This window comes from Poecilia formosa, unplaced genomic scaffold (assembly GCF_000485575.1).
Source record: "Poecilia formosa unplaced genomic scaffold, Poecilia_formosa-5.1.2 Scaffold26, whole genome shotgun sequence".
NCBI classification, from domain to species: Eukaryota; Metazoa; Chordata; class Actinopteri; order Cyprinodontiformes; family Poeciliidae; genus Poecilia; species Poecilia formosa.
In genome coordinates this window covers 1156311-1167103 of record NW_006799965.1, presented here as the reverse complement: position 1 = coordinate 1167103, position 10793 = coordinate 1156311, and the positions used below count along the sequence as shown (strand labels likewise).

The following is a 10793-nucleotide window of genomic DNA, read 5'->3' as shown; positions in this document are numbered from 1 at the left end:
GTAAAGTTTAAGCAGTAAACTTGCCAAACATGTCTAGTAACTGGCAATCAAACAGAATTGATTATTGATTAATTCTTAATTTCTACTCAACAAATCAGCTCTTATGTTTTTGGAACTCAATTGTGATTTTTTTCCCCCTTCTTAAGTAATGTGTCCTGAAAAACAAAAGTATTTGCTTGTCACATTGATTTTCAATGAAGTTTTGTCTCAGATTAATGAATGAAGATTAATAAATTCTGATCGAGTTTTAACTGCATTACAGCTTCATAAATTTCTCACTAAATCCCTGATTTAGCTGTGGCCCATGAAACAAACCTCTCACTGAATAAATTGTGGTCGTCTTCAAAAGTGCTCTTGAGCAGAGTCAAGGTTGAGCATCTGCTGCTTGCCAACAGATTGAAACAGAGGAAGTATACAGATTATAAAATAAAAAGAATTTCATGGCTTAGGTGAGGTTAGTATTTACGAGAACTCAGTGCTGCACAATGTGGAACATAACGGTAAAATATAATAAACAATCAGCAGGCGTTTTGAGTTTTATACAATTGTGCTTCCACAGACAATCCCAGAAGCAGCAAGCTAACAAATGGATAAATCTACATTGAGCAAATGAGATCAGCATTAAATCAAAACAATGTCATATTCTAGAAAAATGTTGAAGGTAGGAATTACTAATCAAAGCTGACATTTGTCTGGTGTCAAAGCCCTTTATCTGCTCTCATGACAATGATGTTTACATGCAATTTCTGCCCCAACACACAGAGGTGTTTTTCCCAGAAATCTCAGGGGCTCTCTCTCTCTCTCTCACACACACACACACACCAGCTGCATCATTATTTCTTGTCCTGTTAGCTCTTCTGCTCCTCTTTGTCCCACTGCAGTTCATCATCTCAGCAAACAACTTTGAAATATCAACTCAGGCTCATCATAAGGAAAACATTCTTTGCTGTACTTAAAGTAAAACTTTTGTTTTCCACAGTAACAAAAGTCAAAAGGAGGGAAGTGAATTACAGCCCGCATGTAGTCCTTCTACCATGAACAAGGCTTTGATCATCGTTTTAAAACTAAATAATAAAACAAGATCTGGTACACAAGTTACCAGCACAACACCAGAGTCCCAAAAAGAAAATGTTTCAACCTCATCTTTAGAGCATCACAGAGGTCACTTCAGTCATAAAGCTGGCATCAAAGCAGGTCAGCTCTAATGCAAGTTTTTCTTTTTCTTTTTTTTTTTTTTACAGCCACAATAACCATTCAAATAAAGTAAGCATTATAACCCCTACTTTTTTAAAAATCTAATTATTTTCTGGATAAATGAAAGAATAAAAATTACAAATCTAATTTTGAATTTTGGAGCAAAGAAAAACTTTTTTTTTTTTTTACAAGAAAATAATCATGAATGAAAACAAGAAGCATGCAGCCTAGTGACAAAAAGAAAGCAAGCATGCTGCAAATGATTGAACCAGTAAATACCTGTGCCAGAAATAAAGTATTTTTTTCCACTGTGGCAAGAAGTGATGCAAGTCCAGTAAAACGGTTTCTAGTACATTGTCGTAAACTGACTTGTATCCCAGCTACCAGCTGAAAATATATTTCCTTCTCTGGCAAGGAAACATGGTCAGTAGATACTGTTGACTAAACTGTCCCTTGTCCAAAGCAAACCAAAGCCTGCTATTTTTTATTATGCAACAAGAAAATTTGCATATCTGAAGAGCAAAAGTGCTTTTTATAACAAAATGAGCAACAACATGTGAGCATTTTTAATTATCAGAGACATTACTAACACAAAGCTGATGGATAATGGTTAAATAACTTCATGACATTTACAACTCATGTTCAGAAAGAGTCAAACATACTTCAGTTCTTTATGATTACAAAATAAAAGAAAATGTTGAGAACAAAACTATGTGCCAAAACAGCAAAACTCACTCATCTGGGTCTTTTATACGAGTTGGCAGGTCCAGACTTTTATTTTGAAGCTCAAACAATGATGGTGAATTGTAATACTAATCAAAGTTAATAATCATTTAATGTATGAAAGCATAAAATGTAGAAAAGTACTTTTAAAATAATAATAATAATAATAATAACAATTGCAACTGAAAAGCACTCGGATCTTGTATGGTGTCAATTCCTGAGCCGAAGCCCAACCTTTGAGGAAAATAACCCAGCACACATTCAAGTCAATAAAAGAGTAGCTCAGACTGGATTGCTCCCAACACTGCAGCTAATTATTAAATAATGCTACAAAATATAGGCATGTTTTATTTAAAATAATTCATCACATGTATTTTCCACGTTTCAACTTTTCAAATTTCCCAAAAGTTCATATGTTAAGACTCACTTTATAACTTTTACACTTTTCAACTATGGCAAATTGCTGTTTTGATAAATATCCAAGCCACACTCAAATACGTTTGTGAAATTTCTGTAAATACAAAAATGTACATTTCTAATTTTTAGTGACAGTTTAAGTCACAAATGCCAGAGCGTTTGACATCTCTTCTATAAAATGTTTCCATCCGAGTTGTTCATGTGTAAACATCTAGGCTCTAGAGGTTGTGAGTTTGCAGCCAGAAAGGGATCTAAATTACCAGCTCTAACCAGACTGTTTTTTCCCCCCGTCAAACCTCACTGACCTTTTCAGGACACTCTCAGCCAGGCTCGCAGCTGTTCTTCCAAACAATATCAAGAACATACGTGCTCCACATGTGTGTGTGCGTGTGTGTGTTTTCAACTGGAGCTGGCCTGGTTTTCCATGCATTGTTTTCATACGAGTTCCCCGTAGTCCTCAGTGCAAGAGCACACCAGAAATGTTTGCTGTTTACGCGTGAGAAAACACAGCAGTGACACACTAACGTGCATTAGTTAGAATGTGCACTACCTGCAAGCGTCTGCATTGCCCAATAAACAGCTGCAGGATTTGAGGAGAACAGCAAAAATTAAACATCCGCATAGAAACAGAGCCCCGCATTCTTCAGCTCCAACATCAGGCTAATGGGGCATTATTATGTTGCCGTGCAGACGTGGACGTTATGATAAATGCAAGTTCTGTGGGTGCTGCTATTGTTTAGTATTTTACACATGGCGTGTTTAGAGACCCTCACTGTCTAAGCTAATGACACTTTGAACTTGTGAACCTGGAGCGAGGATTAACAGCTGACCTTAGAGCAGCAGAGTCTGGGAAACCATAATTAAGGTTGATTAAAGAACATTCCTGGCTTCTGTTTCTGCATGTTAAGTGAGCTGTGGAGGTAGTAAGAGACCTGTGCCCCTATCAAATGAGCAATTTCAAAGCAGTGCATGAATTATGTGTTCTCCTAAAAAAAAAAAAAAAAAAAAATGCTAAACGGCGCCACTCTGAGGTATTCACTCGCAGTGAGTTGGCATGAATTAAGGCAAAAACATATGTGGCTCCAAGCACGCAGGGAGATGTATGTGCACAGGAATGTCTAACACAAACTGAGTTGCTGAAGTTGGGACTTATTGTGCAAGGCAAAATGATTGGAGAGGAAAAAACCTGAATTCTTTGGGAAGCCAACCATTCATTACTGCAATTATCCCTATGGCATCCATGGTATAATTAGCCGAAGCAGGCAGCAGAGAATCTATAAATACAGGAGACTAAACAACAGTAAACAAAGGGACAACCGCAACCAGAAGCTTCTCGCATCAGACTTCAGCCCTCTCCCACAAACCCAAGCAGCAACAGCAGCATCAGCGCCAACGGTGACAGCAATGACAGCAGCAGAAGCTAACTCAGCAATCGGAGCCACACAATTAAACTTGGCTTAAACTTACCTTGCTCCAGAGGACTGTTTGCATGGATGACGTCTGTTTCTATCAAACACACAAAGTGGGTTCTCTGATTTTACTTTTGCTGCTGAAGTATCTGTTTTCTGTTTAATGTATCTGATCGAATTGAATGCATGCCAGTTTTGAGATTCTGGCAATTCTACAATGAAAAATGTATGAGAGAGAGAGAGGAAAAAAAAAAAAAAGCAAAGCCACCACATCATGCAAACTGCCTCTAGAGATATGCCTAAAATAATCAGGTCCAATTCATCAAAGTCATAAGGCCTCCTTATCACCACCTTAATCTTTAGATGCCGCCATAAAACTACTACCAGATTAAAGTCAGGACTTTGACTAGGGCATTCTGCAATGTTAACATGTTTTAGAGCCAAGAGAAAGATTTTGACAAGATCAAAAGATTTCTTCAAATCCAATTCTCAAAAAGCTATGAATAATTTTGGGGTCAATTGTGTAACAAGTAAGTGTCAGACTTACAAAACAACTGGAGTCACAAAAAAAAAAAAACATGTCTCTGGTCCAAGGAGTATTACTTAGTTCCTGCATGAATTTGCCATCACACATTGTGTTTATTGGCAAATGTCTACACATTCTTCAGTAGTAAATGGAGTCCAGCTGTTAGCTAATACTCTATCATGATTTAGCTACAATAAGACACATTAACCCAAACAGTCTAATTATCTATCAAAATAAAATGGTCTCAATATCTGAAAAATCTAAAGGACAAATATCACCTTTCCACTGAGCAATTTCTATCCACAAAAAATAAGCAAGTTTCATTCATCATCTGAAAAAGAAAATGGCTCGACTGCTACACTATGGAGATTGTGATTTTTATGTTGAAAACAACGTTCCCTTTTTATGTCCTGCATTGGCCAATCACAGATATTGCCCATATGAAAAAAGTTGAAAAGATAGAAATATTCCAGTGAGAATAGCTTCATATTCTCATGTCTTTACACTGCCGGATATAAAGAGGTGATGCAGTCATATGGTAATAATTTACTGCAGAAAAATGAAGGTATTCTATCCCGCTACAGTGCAAAGTTTCAGAAAGAGGTCTACATTTTAAAACGCATTCATTGACTGGAAGAGATAGTGGTATAACAGAGACTTTACCTATTCCCCAGCAGTCCCAAAGAGTCAGATCCTTAGGATAACTTCATCAGCATGTCTTCCTTTCATGCAGTAAGGCTTGAATTATCACAATTAACATCTGGTAAAACAAACAAAAATAACCTTTTAATTGTCATACGTGACCAAATAGCATAATGACAAACATGCTTTTCCCATTTGACCGCTTATCGTTTCATTACAAACAAACCACGGCCACATCATATTGCACCATTTAGACACAAATCAAAGCAGGCAATCTCGTTTATTTTTTCATGAAGTTCATGCTGTGAATTCCTGGCATGACTTCACAGATAAACAGCCTGGTTTTCTCTTTCAGTGGATTATATGTGTCAATGGCAGAGTTGTTGCTGCTCAAAAGGTTGCAGGTTGTGTGCAGTTTGCAAGGAGGTGGGGGTTGTTTGTTCGGTTACCGAATCCTCCATCTTCATCACATCCGTCTGTTCCACGTGTTTTGTCATTCCCTTAATGTTCTCCTGCTAAATGCATTCTGCGGGTCAAGGTTAATTTACTCTTCCCTGCTAACACGAAACTATGAATTTTAAAAGATAACCAAACTGGCTTCTGTCAGATGATTTAGTACTCAAAACACGACAGCTTTTTTGTTTTTTATTTAATAGCTAATGACTGCGAGGAGGAGTCATAAACTTAATTTGGCAAAATTAGCAGAATGGTATAATTTATGGCAGAACCGACAGCTGAAAACATTAACTTCTGCAGCAAAGCTGTCCTGCAGGAAACATGCTTAAGCTGTCTGTCAGCTTCGTGCAGACATTTTATGATGTTTTTATTGCCGCCGTCATAAACGGTGCATGACTTCAAGAATATATTTAAGAATCTTCATCCAGAATCAGAACAATGAAGCTCAGATGGAAAAAAAAAATAGCCTAAACATAACTCCTGAAGTTCATATCGCTTCCCATTAAGCAGTAAATTATTCACACGTAGCAGTTCACACTACAGCAGAAGCTCCCATTTGAGTTTTGTTTGTAGAGTTCTGGTTTGGCGAGGTTAATGACATTACTCTGACAGCTCACACCTACTCAACGACGTTGCGTGGTCGGCTCGGTCTCTGAGAAAGTGCCTTCAAACCCACAAGCATATGAAATGTAAAAGATTATACAGCAAAACTTCAGAAAGGTTTTTTTTTTTTTATTAGAATGCATGTTGAACACAACACTTCAGGCATCCCAGGGTTCATTTCATTAAAATGTGTCAGTATAGGTAGCCATGTTTAAACTAATGATAATTACAGAGAGAAAGAGAAACGTACAGTATAAAGATAGAGCAATTTCATTGAGTTTCTAGGCGAGCTATTAATGAATAAATATGAAACTTGGAAAAAAGCTTCTTTTTTTAAAAAATAAACTAATGAACCAGTTCTTAATTTACAAATTAAATAATTGTCCTTTCAATATGTCAGCAGTTAAGAAAAAAAGGTCCAAAATAAGGTAACCTTCCCTGAAATCAAGCTCCTGATAGACATGTAATTTACATAATGAATAAAGCATAGTCTATCTCCTCAGATATAATCTGTTGAGGCAGGCTTAAGCGAAAAACTTTGTCCAATCATTTGTTTTCATAAAAATGTTGAAAATCAGTGAACAGAAGCAACATTTGTCAACAGATGTCCAAGCTCCTAAAAACTCACAAAGCACATTTATTTTAGACTTTTATTGGGCAAAATACCCAAGAGGCTGCATTAAACCCTTTAATTAAATCTTAGTGGAAATTTTCCATATTGTAGGTTTACATGGGGCTAAGTGTGCACCGCCTTTGTGTTGAATCCACCTATTGCTACCAGACGTGTGAATGTTTGTGTGCGTTTCTGAGCTCCATGCAACAGACTGACAGTGCGTCCTGGATTCTCATCTGTTAATCCCTGGAGACAGATAGCCCTAGGTTTCACCCGGTGCAGAAACTGGATGGATGGTGTAATTGATTTTTTTTTTTTTTTTTAAACGACTTACAATAGACGTCTCGATCATTTAAATTTACGTAAGAAATTTCCCTGAGTTCTAAAAAAATAGAAACACTTTGATTTATTTTTTTTTTTTTTCTGCAGTCTGAATCTGTATGCAAAGCTTTTCCTGTCCTGGTGGCTGTCAGGTTTTACTTTCTCTTTAATAGCACAAAGCCATGACCCAAAACTTTAGGAGATTAATAAAATGCACACATGAGCGTGAACATGTGGTGTCTGCAGAGAGGCAAATCATCAGGTGTTATTCCATCAGCAGTAAAAACCTTTTGGTCAGATTGGCTTCAGATTGCATCAGTCTCGCTCTCGTAGCACAGAGAGGTCAACTTCACTCAGTGAAAAACCTCAGGAACATTTCCAGCTCGAATCCCTCCGTGTTGGAAATGTGTCTGGTCTGGCTCGTCCTATACCCAGTCAGACGTGCAGAGCTAAAGTTTATGTGCTCGATTTTTGCGCCTTTATAGCTCGAATCCACAGCCATGGAGCCCAAAGTAGTTTAGCGAGGGAGGAATTGGCTAAACGTCACACAGGAAACGGGCCTAGTAGTTATCACAGCTCACAGCTCTCTCACACACACACACACACACACACACAACAGAAACACACAACAGAAACACCCCAGCTGGAATTTTGGAGGAATTTACTTTAAAAACAATGGTTGAAGAAGGGAGGAGTGAAAACATCAGATCCAAGAAAAGAAGCAAATAAAAGGAGAGATCGCAAGAGAGCGTAAAAAATTTATAGTGTCTGAGGCCACGTCAACACCAGACAGACACCACGGTAACGCCAAAGTAAAGAAGGATCTGGTTTGCTCTTGTTTTTGTTTTGTTTTTTAAAAACTGTCAACAAACTTCACACACTGACGCTGGATGACATTTGGCTAAACGTTCGAAAAAAAAAAAAAAAATTGATTTAAAATAAGAAACAGTTCACATCCTCAGAGGAACAGCTGCTTCTTGGAAAGTTCTTGATGCCGTCTTCCAACTTCCGAGCTCTCATTTAAAGCAGATTAACTCCACAGAATAAAAACAGCATGTCTCTAAAGCTCCCCACCCGAACAAATTCAGGTGAGAATTGCATGCAGTGCCGCAGTCCATTTCAGGGGAAATATGGGAAACAATGCGTTTCTATGTTCTGTTAAATGAGGTTTCATTGACTTTGTGTAAAGAGCTGAAACCAGAACATATTACATTACTCTGCAGAGCAGTTGCAGTCTCATTATGAGTTGGTGTCTCTCCTGTGGGCATCTGGTAAAGGTCTGCTTGCATTTCTTGGATTAGCTTCCTCTCTTCTTCATTGTGCACATCGTCGATGTAGGAGAGATGGTGGCTCACTTCCCTCGAGGTCTGTTCACCGGTGCTAATTTCAAGGACGCAGCTGCAGTTCTCAAGCATTGGCGTTTCTGTGTGCAAAATGTTCTTCTTGGCGTTTGAAAGAAAAACACAAAGAAGTAGGAACTGCACAGATCAGAGGTTGATCGACCGGAGCTCACTACGGTCGTCTCTGTTATTAAATGGCAGCTGTTCACCGATGAGAAGAGACATGTAAGCAGACTGTACAAGTGTTCCCAAAACGGCCCACGGTTGTATGCCTATTCATTGTAAACCAGTCTGAAGAGATGCAGTATCAATCAATTTGCATACTTGTATATAATTGCTTGAACAGATGAATTTGGCATCTGCAGTCATGTGGACTAGACTTGTGAGGGTACAAAGACCTTTTCCTGATTACAGATTTCCTTTGATTTCCACATGTTGTCACACAACAAAGCTGCATGTTTGAGATAATTTAGGTCATCCTGACTGATCTAAGACATGGGGAAAAATAACTCTGGTTTGCATTTCGTCGCCTTTACTAAAAACGTAACATTTGCATAGAACAACAATAAGATGGGACAAAATTTATCTTACATATTCTCTGATTTTCTTTTTGTTGCAGTGATGTATTTTATACAGACTGATTAATGGATGTTGAATGTGCTGCCTACATACTACATATAGTATTGCTATTCTGTAAGATATATGACGTATTAAATGTGACAAGTGAAAACTACAAAGCTTTAAATTGCAATGATAGTTTATGTAGATGGTCTAAATTCTTTAATAGAGTACATTGATACAAGAACAATTCAATAAAACTGCCAAAGCTTTTAAACAACACCTAGAGCTAAAAGGGACTGCCTTGTCACTTTTCCAAAACAAAAATGACAACCATAAAACGTGTTGCATTTATGGTGGGGCATTTTAGGTTGTAGTTACTTTGAAGGAAATGTTGGTATAGAGTTCAGGTTGTGGGTATGAAAGGGTACAGGAATGGTTAAATCAGAGAACTTGGTTTTTGCTTTGTCGTTGTTCCTCTCATCATTTCTGAAACTCTCCCTCTAATAAAAACAGAGACATTGAACTTTGCTGTGGGCCCATGGCCCTCGGGCTTCGTACATTTACCGAAGAGGCATAATCATTTCTGCTCTTGCAATTTTTGTTAAAGAAAAAGAAAAATAGCTGGCAAAATTATTGCAAAAGTATTTAAAAATGCAACGTCTCTCTACAAAACCTCTCAAAATTAAACGCCCAATGACAATCAATTCATTTCAGTAGCAAAACTTGCATATATGAGCAGCACTCTCTTCTATATCGATGTGCTACGTGATAATATAATGTTATGAAAGTGGATACAAATTAGGCCTCTCTATAAGACAGTGGGATCCAAATTGCATAGTGGAGAGCGTATGATGCTCTGGGACCCGAGTTTTCTTAAAGCAGCTCAGATACCAGGTTAGCAGGGCAAAAACGGAAAGTAAAAAACATTACAGGTGAAAAGCTAAACTTCTAGTAACATAACGAACAAGATATTCAGGTTTATTTGTTAATTAAAGAGGTCGACTTCTAAGAGCTCAGCATGACATTTTAACATTAGGCTGAGAGTCAGCCATTTCTCTGCAAGGATGCAAAGCACTACTTCACACCACACGAGCTAAAGCAAGCAATATTAAATATCTTGAGAGAACCACCAAATTCACTTGTGCTGAACCCAATATACACAGAAAACTGAATTCTACACACTGCAAACATAAATTTTATTTATTTTTATTTTTTTTTATCTTAGACATCAAAAAGAGCAGCTTTCATGGAGTGGAAGTTTTGAGGTAAGACAGTACTCATTTTCTAATGAAAAACATTTTTTTCCAAGTGTTAAAGGCGAAAAGTCCCAACTGTTTCATACCTGTCAATCTGAAAAGGTCAGCTCTGTCAGAGGGCGACACGCATGCAGACCAGATCCCGCTGCTCGTCTAAAGCTGATCCTCTGGCTCCACCATGTGACCGCAAAGAAATCACCCACAGCCTGCAAAAGATGTAACGTGCTAAAAGTTTAGCCGAAACTAAACGGAAACGTGTCCATTTTCACACGTACAGCTCATGAAAAAAGGAGAAATTAAAGTTCAGACTCGACGCTTAGCTTAGCATAATAGTATTTAACGTCAAGACAACTGGTGGAGTTGTCGAGTTGATTTTTTTTTTAATTTTTTTTTTACCATGAGTATATTTTTCGTCATATTTTACTGACAAAGTTAGTTACTGGGGCGACATACATGGTTTTAAACGCTTGAATAAAAGTTAACATTCAACATTCAAGTATGTTAGCCTGTTCAAACTACGCCCACGTCACCAGACACCGACAAGTCGTCCTACCTCGCAGGTGTAGCGTTTCAAGATGCTAATTAGACAGCGGCCATTATTCCCCGCTCAACACACGTCATTCAAATGGTTGATGCATCTCCTCGGTGCAGCCACGTTCTCCGCAGTCCTGCTAATGACCTAATTATTTGACACATGAGTGTTGAAACAGAGACACATCTACAACTTGCTCC

General features: G+C 37.9%; 1 long non-coding RNA gene across 3 annotated transcripts in view; it reads right to left on the bottom strand.

Moving 5' to 3' along the window:
- The window catches only part of LOC103135535 (uncharacterized), a 24525-nt gene extending 13765 nt beyond the window's left edge, over positions 1-10760 (bottom strand). The window contains exons 1-3 of one of the 3 annotated variants that reach the window (XR_475941.2): positions 10615-10760; positions 10148-10267; positions 4933-5029 (exon numbers count right to left, since the gene is read on the bottom strand). This is a non-coding gene — a long non-coding RNA (uncharacterized LOC103135535). The other 2 variants (XR_001661650.1, XR_001661651.1) reach the window with 2 other exon arrangements.
- Positions 10761-10793: the final 33 nt, after the last annotated feature.